The sequence below is a fragment of the Jaculus jaculus genome, chromosome 14, assembly GCF_020740685.1.
Source record: "Jaculus jaculus isolate mJacJac1 chromosome 14, mJacJac1.mat.Y.cur, whole genome shotgun sequence".
In the NCBI taxonomy this organism is placed as follows: domain Eukaryota; kingdom Metazoa; phylum Chordata; class Mammalia; order Rodentia; family Dipodidae; genus Jaculus; species Jaculus jaculus.
In genome coordinates this window covers 38,767,580-38,790,103 of record NC_059115.1, presented here as the reverse complement: position 1 = coordinate 38,790,103, position 22,524 = coordinate 38,767,580, and positions in this window count along the sequence as shown.

Below are 22,524 nucleotides of genomic sequence, written 5' to 3'. Positions count from 1 at the left end.
GCCCCTTCTTTCTCTTCTCTCTTGCTCTTTTATGTTACCTATATTTTTCTTCCTTCTTTTCCCTTGGCATTGACCTGTAACTCCCAGTACCAGCATGTGGGTAACATCCACAATGAACTGTTGATCAGAGAGATCTACAAGGTTTACCAAAAGAAGACAGAATTCTGTCAGAGTACTTGATGACCCACCAAAGGTTAATGGTAAGACTTACTGCCAAAGACACCATATGCTGTTGGGACAGAACATGGAGCAATCTGGCTGGAAACTGGAAGAGAGTCAATCCCCAGTTAGCTTGTCTAATGCCAGAAGGTGTTACATGAGCGACTGGGGAAAAATGACCAACATCTGTCTAAGCAAGCTGCAATCTAAGCTACTCAGCAGCAATCAACCTGACATGATGCTCATACAAGTGCAATAGTGGCACACAGTCATGGTGGGTTACCAACTGCTCTTGATTTGGCTAATGGATCCACTCAGTGGAACAAAACCCATAGCTAGGGCTGGGAAACAAATCAAAACGATATCCAAAAACATGAGTGCACTCTCCCTTATCAAGTTCCCACCCATTGTAGGCTACAAGAAGACCTATGCCTATTGAATTCTCTCTAAAATAATAATGGTTATTCCATTTATCTGGTACTGACATCACTCTCCATTGGATAATTTGCTTCCCTTTTTCAGATGGATGCAGATCCTGAGGAGAACATCATCCCAGAAGCACCCCAACAGGGCCCCAGCTGAAACCAAGAGTAATTGGGGAAATGAGAAAGAGTGCTGCTTTTTTAGTGAACCTGGTACCAGCACAAGGGTGAAGGCAATAGACACAGAGCACACTCAACTCCTACCAAACCAGATATCCAGAGACACAGAGGCTCCCAAGACCTCATCACTGAGGTAGATCTAAAACAAACCCAACCTGGCTCAGAGAAATTTGTGGAAGAGGGGGCAGAAAGATTGTTAGAGCCACATGTTGGGACATTATGCACAGGGACATTGCCTATTACCCATGACTGATGGCTAACCCCACAATGCACGACCCACATTCCACAATGAAGAGGATACCTGAAGACGGGGAAGGATAGGGAGGAGGCTAATAATGGTACCAAATGGTTGTGTACACAATATGTGCATAGCTAATAAAAAAAATAAATTTTAAAATAACTGAAGAAAAAGATTAACCAGTTGGATCAGAAAAAATAGACACATCCATTTTCTGTATGCAGAAAAACTCACCTTACCTTTAAAGATAGACACAACTTTAGGGTTAAATGATGGAAAAAGGTATTCAAGAAAATGGAAATAAGAAACAGCAGGTGTGACTATACTAATATCTGACAAAATATACTAAACCAAAAGTAATCAACAGAAATAAAGAAGGCCACTTTATACTCATTATGGGAACAGTTCAACAAGAGTATATTACAATCATGAATATATATGCACCAAACACAGGTGAACCAAATTTCATAAAGCAAACTCTACCAGGCATTAAATCAGAAATAAATCCCAATACAATAATAATAGGAGACATAAATATCTTACTATTATTAATAGGTCATATAAACAGAGAAATAATACAGCTAAACAAAACGATAAATCAAATGGACTTAACAAACATCTACAGAGTATTCCACCCTAACACTACATAATACACATTCTTCTCAGCAGCTCATGGAATCTTTTCTAAAAATAGATCCTATATTAGGACATAAGCCAGAATACTTATACCAAAAACAGACAACAATGCAAGAAGAAAAGAAAATTATTGACTAATGTCACTGAAAAACATAGACACAAAAATTCTTGATAAAATTCTTCCAAATCAAATCCAAGAACACATCAAAAGTATCATCCACCTTGATCAAGTAGGTTTCATCCCAGGGATACCAGAATGGTTTAACATATGGAAATCAATAAACATAATAGATCACATAACTAGAATTAAAGATATGATCATTTCAATAGTAGCAGAAAAACCCTTCAGCAAAATACAATATCCCTCATGCTTAAAATACTGGAGAGACAAGGGATGGGGGGATTATATCTCAATATAATAAGGGCTATATATAACAGGTCTAAGGCCCCCATATATAATGAATGGGGAAAACTTGAAGCATTCCCATTAATGTCTGGAACAAGATAGGGGTCCACAATCTCACCACTGCTTTTCACCATAGTACTTGAAGTCTTAGCTCAAGCAACAAAACAAGAGAGCAAAATAAAAGAGGTACAAATTGGAAAGGATGAAGTCAAATTAACCCTATTTGCAGATGATATGATTCTACACATAAGTGTTATGAAAGACTCCAACAACAACAACAACAACAAAAAACCTCCTAGAAATGATAAATTCTTTCAGCAAAGTGGCAGGATATGAAATCAATATACAAAAATCAGTAGCCTTCATATATACCAATGACAAATACATGCAGAAAGAAATCAAAGAGGAAGTCTCATTTACAATAGCCACCAAAAGTATAAACTTTGGAATATCCCTTAACTAAGAAAATGAAAGACCTATATACAATGAAAACATTAAAACACTGAAGGAAGAACTGGAGGAAGACAGGGGCATTTGGAAAGACCTCTCATGCTCATGGATCAAAACAATTAATATCATGAAAGTAGCCATCTTACCAAAAGCAGTATACAAATGCAATGAAATCCATTCAACCCTCCAGCAATATTCCTCATAGAATTAAATAATAATAATAATTTCAGCATTTGGATGGAGGACCAAAGGCCTCAGATAACCAAAAATATCCTCACCGAAAGGAACACTACTGGAGGATCATCATATCTGATTTGAAGGTATACTACAAAGGCACAGTAATAAAAACAGTATGTTACTGGCACAAAAACATACACATAGATCAATGGAATAGAATAGAAGATCGAGGTATAAGTTCTAGTAACTACAGCTGTCTGATCTTTGACAAAGAGACCAAGAAAAGATAGCATTTTAAACAAATGGTGTTAGAGAAATTACATAGCCAAATGTAAAATAATGAATTTAGACTTCTTTTTTAAAAATTTTTTGTTGTTTTATTTTTATGTATTTATTTGATAGCGACAGAGACAGAAAGAGGCAGATAGAGAGAGAGAGAGAATGGGCGCGCCAGGGCCTCCAGCCACTGGAAAACAACTCCAGACGCGTGCGCCCCATCTGGCTAATGGGGGTCCTGGGGAATCGAGCCTCAAACTGGGGTCCTTAGGCTTCACAGGCAAGTGCTTAACCGCTAAGCCATCTCTCCAGCCCAAGGTGTGTAATTCTTTTAGAGTTGATTTTTGTGCATTGTGAAAGAAGAAGTAAAGGGCCTCTTTCTCTCTCTGTCTGTTGCTATCAAATAAATAAATAAATAAATAATGAACAAAACAAAATTTAAATAAAAAAATTGCACACCTCAATATAACACGCATAACTAAAATAACTAGAAGAAAATGTTGGTAAAACATGCCAAGATATATGTGTAGTGGAAGACTTTCTGAATAAGACCACAATAGTCCAAGGAATTGGACACTCACACTTACCTATCTCTTGAAACTAAGAAGCTATTATACAGATAAGCAAACCATCAATAAAGTCAATATACAACCTACAAATGGGAGAAAATCTTTGCCAGCAAGGAACTCAAAAACCTAAGTAATAACAAAAATCCAACAACCCTCTCAAAAAATTGGTGCAATAGAAGTGAAGATCTCAAAGGAAGAAATACAAATGGCCAATAAACATCACTAAAAAGACATTCAACAGTTTTGGCCATTAGGGAAGTGCAAATTGAAATGACTAAGATTCCATTTCACTGTAGTCAGAATGGGTATCACCAAAACCTCAAATGATAGCAAATGCTGGCAAGAATGAGGGGAAAGACAAACCCTTGTCCACTATTGGTGGGAGTGCAAACTTGTACAGCCAGTCTGCATGAAGGCTCCTATGGTAGGGTTCTAGACTGAATAAAAAGGAGAGAGTGAGCTAAGCACCAGCATGCAACTCTCTCTGCTTGGTAACTTTGAGTTAAATGTGACCAGCTGCTTCATGGTCATGTCACTATGCTCTTACTCCCCCACCCAGTGATAGGTGATATTGCCTCAAACTGTAAGCTGAATAAAAACCTTTATTTTTTAAAATATATTTTATTTATTTATTTATTTGAGAGAGAATGGGCTGCCAAGGCCTTCAGCAACTGCAAACAAATTCCAGATGTATGTGCCCACTTGTGCATCTGGCTTATGTTGATACTGGGGAATAGAACCTGGGTCTTTAGGCTTCCCAGGCAAATACTTTAACTGCTAAGCCATCTCTACAGCCCCAAACCCTTCCTTTTTTTTTTTTTTTTTTTTTTTTTTTTGTAGTGTCTCACCCTAGCCCGGAGTCTCAGGGTGTCCTCAAACTCAACGGCGATCCTCCTATCTCTACCTCCTGAGTGCTAGGATTAAAGGTGTGCACCACCATGCCTGGCAAACCCTTCATTTTTTAAGTCACTTCTTAAAAGCATCTTTAAAAATATCTTTAAAAAATCTTTAAAAACATCTTTAAAATATCTCAACAGGCCTATGGCAATGAGAGACAGGAGAATCTGAGTGCTCACAAGCTGCAGCCTCAAAAGAATGTGTGTGTGAAAGGAGAGGAGAAACACCCCAAGGTAATTCTGTGAGCTCTACATGAACTCTGTGGCATGTGCGCACCCATAAACACTTGCATACATGCACACACAAATAATAGGAAAAAATAAAATATTACTAAATTTTTATAGATAGTATTATGCTAGGGAAAGTCTAGAACTCTAGAAAATTTTCAGGGAATGTCAAATTGATGCTATCAAATTATGCTCAATTATTTCTAGATGATTTAATGAAACCTACCTTAAAGTTCTCATTATAATTTATCTTATATATGTTATTTCCCTCTTATTTCCATATTTATTGCATATTATTGCCATATTGATGCATTCATCATATGTTAAACTGAATAATATAGTAGGTCAGAATTAAAGAATTATAAAAGAAAGAATATTGGTACTTTATAAACATGCAATAGGCCCAGAACTGGAAAAACAGCTTAAAATTTGCACCAAATTCTATATATTTACTTAATGGAAATTATGAAATGGGAAAAATTAAATAGGAAATAAGCCATACTTTGAAGACTTGGCTTCAAACAAATCACATTCTTACAGAACTCTGCTCCATTGAGCAATGTCTCCCATTACTATAATAAACATGTTGCTTTCATAACAATAAATAGCATTTATGGATTCAAAATGGGAAGCTACAAAGAAAATAAATACAGAATTTAAAATGTAACATTTCAAATAAGATATCGAGCTCAAGAGTAAAACCATTTGATGTTAAAATTATTTGTTCTGAACCACAAAAAGGCATAATGAACTTTTTAAAGCTTTCTCTAAATTTATTAAATCCTAAAACTTGGTCAAATGAAATTTGCAAAAATAAACATTACCACTAAATAAGATATTCTAACAAATGATTTTCATGATTTGAAATGAATATAAATGTTCCTAAACTTATGTTGAGGCTTTATAGAATAAAACCATGGAAGACTGAAAGTATCATATATAAGTTGAAAGATCACTTGACCTACCTAAGCCACTGAACAGCACAGCTTCCCAACACAGTGCACAGGACAATGTCTGTTGACCTTTGTGATCATGGGTTGCCTAAGAGCTGCACTGAGCTGCTGCTTGATGTCCTGAAAGAGGCCTGTACTGCATATGGCTAGATTAGGAAAAAGTCCAGATTCAAAATGTAATTGTTTCTACTGAATGTGTAGGCTTTTATGATAATGTTGCCTTCACAAATTGGGGGCCATTTATATAGAGAAATCTTAAATGATATCATAAGGGTCAGAAAAAATAAACGCAAACTTTTTTTAGCTTAGCCGAAGATGGTAAAAGAATTAGAAGCATGAACAAGAACATGAACACAAATTAGATTGCCAGCTTACAAGTGGCACAGCCCAACTACTCAGGATGCTGAGGCTGCAAGCTCAAGGACTGCCTGGACGACTATACATGGGTTAATGGTCAATCTAGACAATTTAGTGAGACCTTTCCCAAAACACAAAGGAAAAAGAGGGCTGGGAACCAGAGCGCAGGTGAAACCACAGAGGAACTGGTGATAGGAGCAAGATAAGAGCCTGATCACCTGGGCCAGGGTGATGCCAACAAACACTGAGGATGCCCAAAACGCTTCCAAGCAGAAACCCCAAACTCAAAAGTAAAGTATACTAAAAGCACACCCACCAAGGTGCAAGGAAGTTTGCAGAAGAAGGGGTAGAAAGAATGTAAGAGCCAATGGTCGGGAAGAAATATCCAGAAACAGAGCCCTCCCCACAATGACAGACTTCTTCTCTCACTACTAGTGCAGCAGGAAGGAGGGAAATGATGGCACCAACATATGATGTGTCCATACAAAGTTTCTACTTAACAAAAAAAAAAAAAAAAGAGGGCTGGGGATATAGTGTAGTAGAATTCTTGCCTAGCATGCACAAGGCCCTGTATTCCATACTCAATACTACAAAAAGAATAACTAAACAAATAACTTTTTTTAAATTATTTAGTAACTTAAATTCTATGATAGATCAACATTTTTGGAAAACAACCAAGCACAATCTACTAAAATGTTAACTATTTAATATCTTTTGGTCTAATACTATTGCCTCCAGGATTCTGACCAAATATCCTCATTTACACAGATAGTTCACAGTACATCATAAGGATATTCATTAAGACATTGTTTGTGCCAGACATAGTGGTTCATGTCTTTAATCCTAGCACTTGGGAGGATCAGGTAGGATTACTGTGAGTTCGAGGCCAGCCCGAGACTACATAGTTAATTCCAGGTCAGCCTGGGCTAGAGTTAGACCCTACCTCAAAAAGCCAAAAAACAAAAAGACATTACTTATAATCTGAAAAACTACAAACAGGGGTTGGAGAGATGGCTCAGGGGTTAAGGCGCTTGCCTACAACGCCTAAGGACCCGGGTTCAATTCCCCAATACCCATGTAAAGCCAGATGTACAAGGTAGGCATGCTACTGGACTCTGTTTGTACTGGCAAGAAGCCCTAGCATGCCAATTTTCTCTATATATCTGCCTCTCTATATATGTCTTCCTCTCTCTGAAATGACTAAAATACTTTTTAAAAGAAAAGCTATAAACAATCCAATTCTATCAACAGAGAAATAAGTGAATGCATTATAGTAACTGCTATTGCAATGGAATTCTATAAACCCATTAAAAAGAATGAGTTAGGAGCTGGAGAGATGGCTTAGTGGTTAAGTGCTTGCCTGTGAAGTCTACGGACCCCAGTTCAAGGCTCGGTTCCCCAGGTCCCACATTAGCCAGATGCACAAGGGGGCACACGCATCTGGAGTTTGTTTGCAGTAGCTGGAAGCCCTGGCATGTCCATTCTCTCTCTCTCTCTCTCTCTCTCTCTCTCTCCCACTATTTCTCTCTCTCTCCCCCTCTCTCTCTCTCTCTCTCTCTCTCTCTCCCCCCCCCCCGCCTCTTTCTCTCTCTGTCTGTTGCTCTCAAATAAATAAATAAAAATGAACAAAAAATATTTAAAAAAAAGAATGAGGTAGTTTATAGGTTGTATTGACATAAAATGATTCCATCTTGGAGGGAAAAATGTAAGGAGACAGATAAATATATGATAGATAGATTGATTGATAAGTAGGTAGATGACAGATAAATAGATAATGATGATGATGATAGATGATAGACAGATGATAGATAGATAGATAGATAGATAGATAGATAGATAGATAGATAGATAGATAGATAGATAATACATAGATGATAGATACATGATAGATAGATGATAGATAGATAGATAGATAGATAGATAGATAGATAGATAGATAGATAGATAGATAGATAGATAGATATAGATAGATAGATAGATGATAGATGTTAGATAGATAGGTAGGTAGGTAGATAGATAGATAGAAGATAGAAACAGGTAGATGATACACAAATAGATAGATGACAGAGGTGTAAAGAAAAGTCCTGGAAACTAACTTTGAGGCATTGGATGGAAGTGAAGGGAAGATTTTATATTCATCAAAATTTTAAGGTCTATATTAACTTCAGTTTCATTAAAAACACATGTATTAGTGTATTAGACACTAAGACATTTATATATGCTTAAAAAATAAATTTAGCAATTCTAATGGCACAACAGTAATAAGTAAGTTGGAGGAAGAAATAGAATTATGTGATTTTAACACTTTTTTCTTTACTAACCTTTCTTTCCACAATATGCAGAGTACATTTGTCAGAATTACTAAATAAAGTTTTCAAAGAAACAATTCAAGGTCTTCCACAAATGTAATCATATACTTTTTTTCTTTTCACTCTAGCTCAGGGTGTCCTTAAATTCACTATGTAGTCTCAGAGTGGCCTTGAACTCTTGGTGATCCTCCTACCTCTGCCTCCCAAGTGCTGGGATCAAAGGTGTGTGCCACCATGCCCAGCTTCATATACCTATTTTTAAGAGTCTCATGTTCTACTATCTGAGCTAGCTGGGTAGCTATATACCTATTTTTAAAAGTAACTTTTCAATTTTGTGTCACTCTCAGATACTTCCCACACTCCTGCCAGATGGTGTATTACCAACTAATATATATTCTTGTATATTTTTCAAGGATCTGCTTGTATAGAAACAAGCATATGTAGTAATATAGTCAATAACAACCTGAGAGTAGACACTGCTTTATGAAAATGAGATGCTATTGTTGCACTATAGTTTGCTCTTAAAAAGAAGATGGGCCAAGGAGATTGTTCAGTAGTTAAAGGTGCTTTGTTGTAAAGCCTACTAACCCAGGTTTGATTCCCCAATACCCACATAAAGCCAGATGTACAAAGTGGTACATGCATCTGGAGTTTGTTTACAGTGGCAAAAGGCCCTGGTACCTCCTTACTCTGTTTCTCTCTCCCTCCCCCCACCTCTCTCCCTCCCCGCTCTCTCTCTCCCTCCCTCCCTCCCTCCCTCCCTCCCTTTCTCCCTCCCTCTCCCTCTTCCTCTCCCTCTCCCTCTCCTTTTTTCTCTCTCTGTCTCTCCTTGAAAATACATATATGCATGCAGCATACAAACATACAGCAAAACCAATATTTTTAAATAATTTATACCATAGGTTGCCAAACTTTTTGGGTCTTCAGTGACCTTTAATTTCTGATAAATTTCCACATGAGGTCTCTAGGCCAAAAGAAATAACTAAAAGTGGTGTTAGGCACAAACAATTTAATAACCATCTATGTTGCAGCCAAAAATAACTATGGGGAAGGATAGTTCATATAAATCATTAAAATGTTACCTTATTGTAACTATGTTTACTCATTAGTGGTTGTGTGTGCTTATTGGCCAATGGTACAGTATCTCTTAACTTGGAATCAGACTGGATTTGGCCACACTCATTTCTGTGTCATGCTGACTTTTACTGGCACTTGGTTAATGTCACATCACTGAATCCCAGCTTCCCAAAGATGGAACTGCACTGAAAGAATCTTTGTTGAAACTGTGAACAACTTTCAGACATAATATGCACTGTTGAGTATCGTTGTGTTTCCCTTGAATATTTAAAACATCCCATAGGACCCTTCTGAGTTCCCTTCAGTGCCCAAAAGAGATGCAGTGCAATTTGGGAACAAGGCAGGGGAGGTCATGAGCCTCCTTTTGTCTAGCTAAATGCATATACTATGCTCACCAAACTGCCCTGTAAGCACCACACTTAATGTTAATATTCAGATATTAATGCTGCTCTCAGTTTGGGTTAGAGAAGCTTCTCTTTTCAGATGGCAGTGACCACTAGTATGATGCAAAAAGCAAGATAGATGTGACAGAAGAATGCTCAGCACTGAAACATCTCTATCACACCCTCTGTAGCAGACAGCTTCAGGTTCACTGAGATGAACTTTCAGACCAGGCATAGTTATGGAGGAAGGGATTTATTGAAGCTTACAGGGGTAGTTCCATAATGGCAGAAGAAGCTGGCCTGCCTTCACAGGCCCAAGCAGACAGAGAGAGAAGCACAAGCCTAAATGTCAAAGGCCACAGCACACTTCAGGAACTCCAGCTAGGCACACTTTGCTTATCTTTAGATTTCGGAAACCCACCACCACACCTTAAGATCACCCAGTGACATTGCCTCCAGCCAGGTAGCCAGTAGATGCAAACTACAATCAATAAAGAACTGAATATATTTGGGGCCATCTATTCTATTCAAACCACCATACCCTCCAAGGCTCAGGGTCCATTAGGGAAAAGTGGAGGAAAGAATGTAAGAGCCAAAGGAAGGGTATGACTCCTTACGATGCAACTGTCCAGACAAAAATTGGCCTTGATATCTATGAAATCACAGTGCCTAACAATACCTTCACAAGACCTTCATAATAGTGGAAAAGATGATGACATCAAAATAAAAGAGAGACTAGCAGAGTGAGGGAGGGGATATGATAGAGAGTGGAGTTGTGAAGGGGAAAGTGTGGGAGGGGAGGGAATTTCATGGTTTATTGTCTGTAAGTATAGAAGCTGTCAATAAAAAAATTATACACTAAAAAACATCAAAAAAAGACATTTCATTTTGTGCTTCTGCTAATCACCTTTCTAGTTCTTCATTGGCTGATGAACAGAGTAAATGGACAAATGTTCCAATATAGGGACATAGGATAGTTTCTTTAAGCCTCTCTGACAATTCATAGATTTAGATAATTCATGTTGCTCCTGGCATCCATATTTGTTTCCCCTCTGCTTCTTCAGCTACCATGTTCTAATTCTACAGTGACATGAGACATTTAAGACTGATTCCAAATAAAAAGAAAATAATGACCCCTGAGAGTTCAGACACCTGTTATCTTCAATTCTGATCTATGATCTAGATATGCTTCACATCTAGAACATTTCACTATCTAGAAATGTTTCACCAGAAAGCATCTAAGAAACAATAATATAAAAATGATAGTCAAAAATCTGAAGGAGAAACAGCAGGATCAGCTGAGCAGCTTGGGAACAACCCCAGGCACTCTCCACAGCCTCCTCTCCCCCAACCACCAGTACTGGGGAACAACTAGGGAACTCAATAATCCAAGGAATCCATCTCAGCCACCCCATAGTGACACAACATCCAGCACAGCCAATTAGAACAGCAGATCCACCATCCCACATCCCAACTAGCCTAGCCAAGCCCACAGTGCAACAGAGGGACCCAAGTGAGCACTCAGCATAGTGAGACTGGACACAATCCCCAAAAGTAACAGGGCCTACTTACATTGAGTCAATCAATATCTACGCCCAAATCCAGGTATATAAGCCTACACTGAAAGTGTAGTGTCAGGGCAGGGTACATGTTAGATTTAATTAATGTACTTATAGTCAGCTTTGCCATTTTTAAATAAGCTATACTGTGGGGTTGACTTTTGTTGCTTTTGGTGTTTCCTGATTTGTGCCTTTATCTTTTTCTTCTATCATTCTTAGTGTCAGGGTCTCACTCAACCCCATGCTGAACTGAGACCCATTTCAGACCAGAAATCTCAGCCTTCCAGGTGACAGGATTAAGGATGTGCTGCAACACACACCCTTAGAGCCTTGGACTTTGATAGATTATCTGTTTGTTTTAATCTCCACTCTTAAATAAATATGCTGTGCTGGTTTTGATTGAATGTGTATATTTCTCGGTTGAATTTTAGAATTTACCTGTATTTTATTCCACCCAACCTACTAGAAAACTTGCATAGCAGGAAAATTCAGGACCTAGGATCGCTTCTGCTGTTATTCTGGGAGTAATCTAAGAGATACCATAAGGCACATCTAAGAATACTTCAGATAATTAGAAAACCCAAACATCAAGTTAACTCAAGATGCAAAATCCCTATGTTATAATACAAGAAACGCAAAAAAACAAGACAATATAATTTCACCAAAAATTATAAATCCATCAGAAATGAGAACTGTCTGACAAAGCATTCAAAAAAGATCATATATTTGTTCAAAGAAATCAAACAAGAAAAACTCCTGAAGGAATCCCAAGAGAACATAGGAAACCAATTTAATGAAATAAAGAGGTCAATATAAGATATTGAGTAAGGAAACACAAATAATGAAAACATACCATTCAGAAATACTAGAAATGCAAAACACAACAAGTCAAATAGAAAACTCTGTAGAAAGCCTCAGCATAGAATGGATTAAGGAGAAGATAGTCTAAACTAGAAGACAAGGTGGCAGATCTAGTATAGTCCAACAAAGAGAAAGACAAATGAATAGGCATGATTGGGACTTTCAAGATATTCAAGACACTATGAAGTGAGCAAACACAGGAATTTAGAGTATATTAGAAGGGGAAGAATTCCACTCTAAAGATATAGTAGGTATTTTCAACAAAATCATACAAAAAATTTCATCCAAATATGGAAAGAGATGCCAGTACAAATATATGAAGCCTTTAGAACACCAAAGAGACAAAACAAGAAAAGAACCTCACCTTACCATATTATAATCAAACTACTAAAATTACAGACCAAAGAAAATATATTGAAAGCAGTTAGAGAAAAACAACAAGTCACAAATAGAGGCAAGCCCATCATGGTAATAGTAGATTACTCAACACAAATGCTAAAAACCAAAAGGACTTGGAATGATGCATTCCAATTTATGAAACATAGCAATTGTCAAGCAAGACTATTATACCCAACAAAACTATCCATAAAAATTGGTGGAGAAATAAGGATGTTCCACAACAAAAAGAGACTAACAAAATATAAACCAGCAATACAGAAAATACTAGATGGGATCCTTCATGCTAAAAGAAAAGCACACACATGGGGGAAATGGATAAAAATAAACCAAATTCAAATAATAGTTAATGTAAGAGAGTAAAGGAAAAACAAGAACTATAAAACAAAAAGAATGTCAATAATAAATGCATGCCTTTCAATAATAATTCTCTTTCTTTTTTTTTTTTTTTTGGTTTTTCGAGGTAGGGTCTCACTCTGGTCCAGGCTGACCTGGAATTAACTCTCATCTCAGGGTGACCTTGAACTCATGGCAATCCTCCTACCTCTGCCTCCCAAGTGCTGGGATTAAAGGCATGCGCCACCACGCCCGGCTCTCAATAATAATTCTCAATGGCCTCAATGCCACAACCAAAAGACATGGACTTGCAGACTGTGTTAAAAGAGAGGATCCTTCTGTTTGCTGCCTCCAAGAAACTAATTTTTCCCAAAAATGCAGACACTAATTTAGGGTGAAAGGATGGAAAAACAGTATTGTAAGCAAATAGACCTAGAGAACAATTAAGTGTTTTATTATAATATCTGACAGGATAGACTTCAAAACAATATTAGTTAGGAAAGATAAAAAAGGTCACTTTATATTGATTAAAGAAACAAGCAAACAGAAAGAAGTCACAATTCTAAACATATATGCACCTAACATTGAAGCTCCAAATTTCAAACACTATCACACTTAAATTCACAGATAACACAAAGCACAATTGTGGTGAATGACTTCAATATCTCACTCTCATCAATTGACAGGCCTTCCTGGCAATCAATCAATAAATAAATAAATAAAGAGAAGCATCTGGATTAAATGATGGGATAAAATAAATGTACCTAACAGACATCTATAGAACATTCTACAAAAACACTGCAGAATACACATTCTTGTCAGCAGCATATGGAACATTCTCTAAAATGAATGATGCATTAGGACACAAAGCAAAACTTAAGAAATATAGGAAAACTGAAATAATTCCTTGTACTCTATCTTATCACAATGGGAATAAATTACAAAATCAACAGCAAGAAAATCTATAAAGCATACACAAGATCATGTAAACTAAGCAGTACACTACTGAATGATGAATGGGTCATTTAAAAAATCAAGAATAATATAAAAATTCACAGAATCAAATGATAATGATAACACAACAAAACCTTGGGGACACAATGAAGGCAGTCCTAAGAGGAAAATTTATAGTTTTAAGTGCCTATATCAAGAAATTAGAAAGATTGCAAGTAAACAACTTCATACTTCACTTTAAGGTCTTGGAAAAAGGAAAACAAGGCAAAGTAAAAATCAGTAAGCAGGAATAAATAATAAATATTAAGGCAAAAATTAATGAAATTGAAATTTAAAAAAAAACAACACAAGGAAGAAATGAAACATAGAGGTGGTTCTACAGAAGGATAAACAAGATTGATATACCCTTAGTACATCTGACCAAAAGAAAGAGAAGAGACCAAATTACTGAAATTAGAGATGAAAAAGTAACCATTACAACAAATGCCAAAAAAATTCAGAAAATCACAAGGATATACTTTAAGAACATATATTCCACTAAGTTTGAAAATCTGAAAGAAGTGGATAATTTCCTTGATTTATATGATCTACCAAAATTAAATCAAGATGAGATACACCATTATAAACAGACCTATAACCAACACAAAAGATCAAAATAACTAAAAACAGTCCAGGTTCCAGATGGATTCACTCGTGAATTTTACTACACCTTCATAGAAGAACTAATACCAATGCTTCTCAAATTTTTCCATAAAATAGAAAAGTAAGGAATACTATCAAGCTCCTCTTAAAGCCAGCATTACCCTGATACAAAAACCAGACAAAGACAGAACCACAAAGAAAATTGCATGCCAATATCCCTCATGAACATAGATACAAAAATTCACAACAAAATACTACCAAACAGAATACAGTAAAATATCAAAAAGATTATTCACCATGGCCAAGTAGTCATCATCCCAGAGATGCAAGGATATTTGAACATATGCAAAACGATAAGTATAACATGCTATATAAATGGACTGAAGAACAAAAATCACATGATTGCCTCAATAGATGCAGAAAAGGTATTTGACAAAATCCAACATCACTTTATTTTAAAAGTTCTAAAGAAAGTGGGACTAGAAAGAACTTATCTCAACATAGTAAAGACTATTTAGCCAAAATACTAAATGAAGAAAAACTTGATACTTTTACACAAAAATCAGGTACAAGACAAGGGTGTCCACTGTCCCCACATTTATTAAATATAGTACTAGAAGTCTATAGAAATAAGGCAAGAGATACCATAAATGGGATACAATTAGAAAATAAGAGATCAAACAATCATTATTTGCAAATGATATCATTCTATACATAAAGGGCCCTAAAGACTCTGCCAGCAAACTGTTAGAGCTAATAAATACATTTAACAATGTAGCAGGATAAAAAATTAACACAGATATCAATAGCCTTCTTGTATAGTAACAACAAACATGCTGAAGATGAAACCAGGGAAACAGTTTGATTCAAATTTGCCTCAAAAACAATAAAGTACCATGGAATAAACATGACAAAGAAAGTTAAATATCTCTACAATGAAAACTTTAAAAACGCAATAGAAATTACTAAAGATACTAGGAAATGGAAACACATCCCAAGTTCTTGGATTGGGAGAATCAATATTGTGAAAATATCAATCTTCCCAAAAGCTATCTAAACATTTAATGCAATCCCCATAAAAATTCCCACAGCATTCTTCATGGAAATAGAAAAAAAAATAATCCTAAAATTTATCTGCAAGCACAAAAACATCTTGAATAGACAAAACAATTTTGAGCAACAAAAAAAAGTCTAGCGGTATCAACATACCTGATTTTAAGCAATATTACAGAAGCATAGAAACAAAAACAACATGGTACTAGCCCAAAAACAGACAGGTAGATCAACGGAACAGAATAGAGGACCCAGATATAAATCCAGGTAGCTACAGCCATCTGATTTTTGACCAAAAAAAAAGCCAAAAAATATTCATTGGAGAAAAGAAGCCTCTCTAACAAATGTTGCTGGGAAAGCTGAATACATGTATGTAGAAATATGAAAATAGATCCTTATCTCTCCCCTTGCACAAGGATCAAGGCGAAATGGATCAAAGACCTTAACATCAGACCTGAAAGTGTTAGAGGAAAAAGTGGGAGAAACACTTCAACATATTGGCATAGGCAATGGATATAACCCCAGTTGCTCAGGAAATAAAACTACTAATCAACCACTGGGACCTCATGAAATTTAAAAGCTTTTGTACAGCAAAGAACATTGTGAATAGAGCAGAGAGGCAACCTACAGAATGGGGGAAAACCTTTTTCAGCTATACATCTGACATAGGATTAATATCCAGGATATACAAAGAACTTTAAAAAATGAAATAAGAAATCACACAGCCCACTTAAAAATGGTCTATGGGGCTGTAGAAATGGCTTAGTGATTAAAGCACTTGACTGCAAAGCCAAAGGATCCAGGTTCAAGTCCCTAGTACCCACATAAGCCAGGTGCACAAGGTGGTGCATGCATCTAGAGTTCATTTGCAGTGCTTAGAGGCCCTGGTATGCCTATTTTCTTTCTTTATATCTTTCTTCCTTCCTTTCTTTATTTCTTTCTTCCTCTCTCTCTCACTCCCTCTCTCTCTCTCTCTCTATCTCTCTCTCTCTCTCTCTCTCTCTCTTCCTCTCAAATAAATAAATATTTTTTCAATGGTCTATGGAACTAGTGAGCTCTCTAAAGAGAAAACACAAATGGCCTATAAACATCTAAAAACATATTATACATCCTTAGCCATCATGAAAATACAAATTAAAACTACTTTGAGATTTCGAGATTCCATCTCACTCCTGTCAGAATGGCTATCATCAAGAAAACAAATAACAATAAATACTGGTGAAAAGAGGAATCCTTCTACTCTTTTGGTAGGAATGTAAACAGGTATAGCCATTATGGAAATCCATGTGGAGGTTTTTGAGACAGCTAAAAATAGATTTACCATATGACCCAGCCACACCACTCCTACGCATATATCCTAAGGTCTCTTCTCACTACCTTAGAGATACTTTTCATCCATGTTTATTGCCACACAATAAACATGGATTCACAATAGCTAGAAAATAGGACCAACCTAGATGTCCCTCAGTGGATCAATGGATAATGAAAATGTGGTACACTTATACAATGGAGTTCTATTCTGCAGTGAAGAAAAATAAAAATTACAGGGAAATGGATGGATCTGGAAAGTATTACACTAAGTGAACCAGTCCTTGGAATATGAACAACACATTCTCTCTCTCATATGTGGATCCTAGCTAAAAATGTTTACACTTGTATGTCAATTGGAGTAAAAAAAAATTTTTTAAAAAAGGTAGCTGAGGCCAGTGAGCTAGTAAGATGCTATAAAAGAGGGAGGAGAGGGAAGAACTTAAGGAGAGGGTATTGTAAATATGTAAGTAGATGAACAGATTACTGGGGGTGCAAAGGCCTAAGTGAGTTCAGGGAAGGGGATTGGGTAAAGGAATATTGAGAGGAGGATTAACCAAAATTTAAGATGTTATGAATAAGCCATATGGAAACCAGCTTTTTAAGATAATGGTGCACCCAGAAGCCATAGATTGTTACTAGAAAAATTTCACTACCAGGGATGGGATACCTTCTAGTGAGTTGCTGGACAAGGAAGTCTTTGATGCCCCAAAACATTACAGGCCATTGCCAAGGCTCTTGGTTTCCCACCAGAAATAGATGGTAAGACCTTACTGCTAAAGAATCCACATGCTTGTGTTGCAGGGTCACTCAGAAATCAAGCTGAAGCTGAGCTGAAAACCTCCCTGTGGACCATCTGACAGAGATCTGGGGAAAGCTATGCTGCATGCAGCCCTATGAAAGAGAGAAGTCATCAGTGGTAATAAGCAACAATGGACATTGCAAGCCTTAAGTTTGGTCAGCTAGGCGAAATGAACCAACAGGTGTAGTAGTGGAATGTCCGTTATGGGGAAAACCAACTACTCTCTAACTGAAGTGGAGGCCCAATCTACAGGAGGTAATATCCACCTGGGACTGAAAACCTACTCAAAATCATATGGCAGAGGAGGTCATGAGCCCAAGGAGAGTCTGGCTAAGTGTATATACTATGTTCACAAGCACCTTTTCTTTTCTTTTTTTTTTAATGTTTTATTTATTTATTTGAGAGTGACAGACACAGAGAGAAAGACAGAGGGAGAGAGAGAGAATGGGCGCACCAGGGCTTCCAGCCTCTGCAAACAAACTCCAGACGCATGCGCCCCCTTGTGCATCTGGCTAACGTGGGACCTGGGGAACCGAGCCTCAAACCGGGGTCCTTAGGCTTCACAGGCAAGCACTTAACAACTAAGCCATCTCTCCAGCCCCACAAGCACCTTTTCTAATGGTCATAGTCACATATTAATGCCACTCTCATTTTTTGGTTAGAGAAGCTTCTCTTTTCAGATGGCAGTTATCACTGAGATGACTCAAAAGTTACCATAGTGCTGAGAAGAAGTGACAGAGGAGTGTTCAGCACAGAGACATCTCTATCATACCTTCCAAGGCTCAGATTCCATTGTGGAAGAGGTGGCAGAAGAATGTAAGAGCCAAAGGAAAGGTAGGACTGTGTAAAATGTAATCTTCAAAATACAAAATGGTCTGTATATCTATGACCTCACAGTGCCTATGCAAATCCCCTTCATAATAGGATGAAAAGATGTTGACATCAAAATATGAAAGAGAGCTTCCAGTTCCTTCTCCATCTCCCAGTTTCCTGGCCCCAGTACTCCTGCAGCTGACTTTGAGATTCCTGGATTCTGCATGGGTGCTGCAGAAACAAACCCATTGCTCTGCCTTCCTGACTGAATGGCCCCTGGGTCCCCAACTCCTTCATACCCTTCTCTGGATGGCACACAAATATAATCACTAAAGATCTTCAAGGAAAAATATTTGCTTCCTTCTCAATAAAATAAGATTATACCTGAAATGGGTAGATCACAATGCAAAAAAAAAAAAAAAAAAAGGCAGGAAACAGTTCTCCACCAAGGATGCCTAGCCCCATAATGGAGACTCAAATGAAATCACAGACAAAACAACAGAAAATGAATCCCAAAAGGAAAACCTAACAAGCTATGTGACCCTGATCAAGAGAATTACTGAATTGGAAGCAAAGAATCAAAAAACCAGCAATCAGCCAGGCATGGTAGCACATGCCTTTAGTCCCAGAACTTGGGGGGCAGAGGTAGGTAGATCACTATGTTTGAGACCACCTGAGACTACATAGGGAATTCCAGGTCAGACAGTAGAGTGAGACTCTACCTTTAAAAAAAAATCTCATAAATGAGATCATAAATTAAACAACAGCATCTTGTAGAGTGCTCAGCTTTTGTCATTAGGCTTAACTTAATTGAAAAAACCCAGAGAATCTTTGAAAAATAGATGAATGTGAGACTTCCAGTTAAGATGGTGGCGTAGGTACAATGCCAAAGCAGCCTAGGGGGGGAAAAGACCAAAAAACCTCAGCAAAATACAAACTTTTACTAAAAAGTGAGGTGTACAGGAAATTGAAATGGCAGGGGAGAAGTAGAAGAGAACCAGAGCATCCAGAGCCCGCACAGGCCAGCAAAACCAGCCCCGGCAGGTCTGCCAACCACAGTGGTGCACCAGAAAGCCACCAGGCTCAGCTCAAGCCATAGGAAAAGCCAGGTAAGGGAAGCTTCCATTCACACCGGAGCTCTCTGCAACTCAAAAAACGTGAAGGGTGAATGGCAGTGAACAAAAGAGGAGCAGACCACGAGGTAGAAGAACACGTGGAACAGCAAGAGAACTAGAGCAGCAGCGGCTCCCTCCCCACTCCAACTGCCTGAGCACAGCTCCAGCGAACAGAGCAGCGGTCCAGGGAACCGGCCATGCCAACTTAAGCCGATAGCAGGACCCAAAGAGGAGCAGGGTCCAGCAACAACATCAGCAGCACTGGCACCAGCAATAGCGGCGCCAGCAGTGGCGGATCCTGTAGCAGCAGCTTCAGAGGTAGCAGCAGCAGATCCAGCAGCAGCAGCTTCAGCGGCAGCAGTGGCAGATCCAGCAGCAGCAACTTCAGAGGCAGCAGTGGCGGAACCAACAGTGGCAGTTACAGCAGCAGCAGCAGCTTCAGAAGCAGCAGTGACAGACCCAGCAGTGACAGCTTTAGAAGCAGCAGTGACAGATCCAGTAGGGGAAACTTCAGCAGCAGCAGTAGTAGTTCCGGCAGCAGCAGTGCCGATCTGCAGGGCCACAGTTGCCACCCTTGGTTTGCCCTGCAAGAAAAGCCAGTGCCCAGCTCCAGAAGTCAGGACAGCAGCCCAATGACCCAGCCAGCAACTTGACTGAGACCAAAATCATCCAAAAAGGTAACTGGGATTGATTGCACAAGGGAAGGGTCTCACTTGGTCACAAGCTGACTTAGAGACCTCAACAGGCCAGAAATCTAAACCTATTTATTGATAGAGGATCTGGTTGTTATAATAACTACTCTGGCATAAATATTCAGTGCTGATTTAGATTGAATGTGTACAATGTTTAGTTCAATTTTAGAATCTACCTGTATATTATTTCACTAAGCCTATTTAAATACTCCCATAGCAGGGAAACTCAACCCTTAGGAACACCTTTGTAGATACTCTGAGAGCCTTAACAGCCACACCTAACACCTTAACCTCCTATCCTGAAGATATATAACATTAAATCAATTCATACAGGTAAGAATACCTAGACAGCTAGAAAATCCAAGCATTAACTTAAGCCAAGATGCAAAAATATATACATTATAACACAAGAAACACTAAAAAGCAAGACGATATAAATCCACCTAACAGTGTTAATGCATCAGAAATGTCCTCCAGTGAGAAAGAGTTAGAGGAAATGCATGAGAAAGATTTCAAAAGAATGATTGTAAATATGTTCAAAGAAGTCAGAGAACAAATCAAAGGAGTCAAAGAAAAAATCAAAGGAATCAAAGAAGATGCAGGACACCAATTTCATGAAATAAAGAAGGCAATACAAGACATAAATAAGGAAATAGAAATAATAAAGAAAAACCAGTCAGAATTACTAGCAATGAATGAAGAAGGCAGTTAATGAAATAAAAAGGCTGTAGAAAATCTCACCAGTAGAATGGATGAAGGAGAGGACAGAATATCTAAGTTAGAAGACCAGGTGGCAGATCTAATACAGGCCAACAAAGAGAAAGACAAACTTATAGAAAAGTATGAGTGGGAATTTCAAGATATTCGGGAAACTATAAAAAGATCAAATATAAGAATTCAGGGCATAGTACAAGGAGAAGAATTCCACTACAAAGGCATAGTACGCATCTTCAACAAAATCATAGAAGAAAACTTCCCCCAAATTGGGAAAGAGGTGCCAATGCAGGTACAGGAAGCCTTTAGAACACCAGCCAGACAAAACCTAGAAAGAACCTCTCCTCACTATATTATAATCAAACTACCAACACACAAACCAAAGAAAAAATATTGAAAGCATTTAGAGAGAAAAATCAAGTTACCTACAAAGGCAAGCCCATCAGGAATGAAGCAGATTATTCAACACAAACTTTAAGAGCCAGAAGGGCTGGGAGAGCTATATTCCAAGTTCTGAAAGATAACAACTGTCAACCAAGGTTACTTTATACTGCAAAGCTATCCATTCAAAAAGACGGTGAAATAAGGACATTCCATGACAAAAGCAGATTAAAGGAGTATTTTAAATAAAACCAGATCTACAGAAAATACTTGAGAGAATCTTCCATGCTGAAGAAAAGGAAAAGCACACATATAAGGAACATGGAAAAAACAAGCAATACTCAAATACTAGTTAACACAAGAGAGCAAAGGTGGAACCAGAACCACCAAAAAAAAAAAAAAAAAAAGGCAAACATAAATACACACCTTTCAATAACATCTCTTAATATCAACGGTCTCATGCCCCAACCAAAAGAAATAGGTTTGCAGACTGGGTTAAAAACAGGATCCTACAATTTGTTGTCTCCAAGAAACTCACCTTTCTACAAAGGATAGACATTATCTTAGGGTGAAAGGTTGGGAAAAGGTGTTTCAAGCAAATGGGCCTAGAAAACAAGCAGGGGTTGCTATCCTAATATCTGACAAGGTAGACCTTACTCCAACATTAGTCAAAAAAGATAAGGAAGGTCACTTTATATTGATTAAGGGCACACTCCCACAGGAGGACATTACAATCCTAAACAAATATGCACCTAACATGGGGGCTCCCAAATTCATCAAACAAACACTTAGAACTAAGGTCACAGAAAACATCAAACACAGTGATAGTAGGTGACTTTAACACCCCACTCTCATCAATTGACAGGTCATCCCAAGAAAAAATAAACAGAGAAGCATCTGGACTAAATGAGGTCATAGAAGGAATGGACTTAACAGATATATACAGGACATTTCATCCAAAGGCTGCAGAATATACATTCTTTTCAGCAGCACATGGAACATTCTCTAAAATAGAACATATATTAGGACACAAAGCAAATCTTAACAAATTCAGGAAAATTGAAATAATTCCTTGCACTCTACCTGACCATAGTGGAATTAAACTACAAATCAGTAGCAAGAAAGGCTACAGAGCATACAAAAAATCATGAAAACTAGACAATATACTACTAAATGATGAAT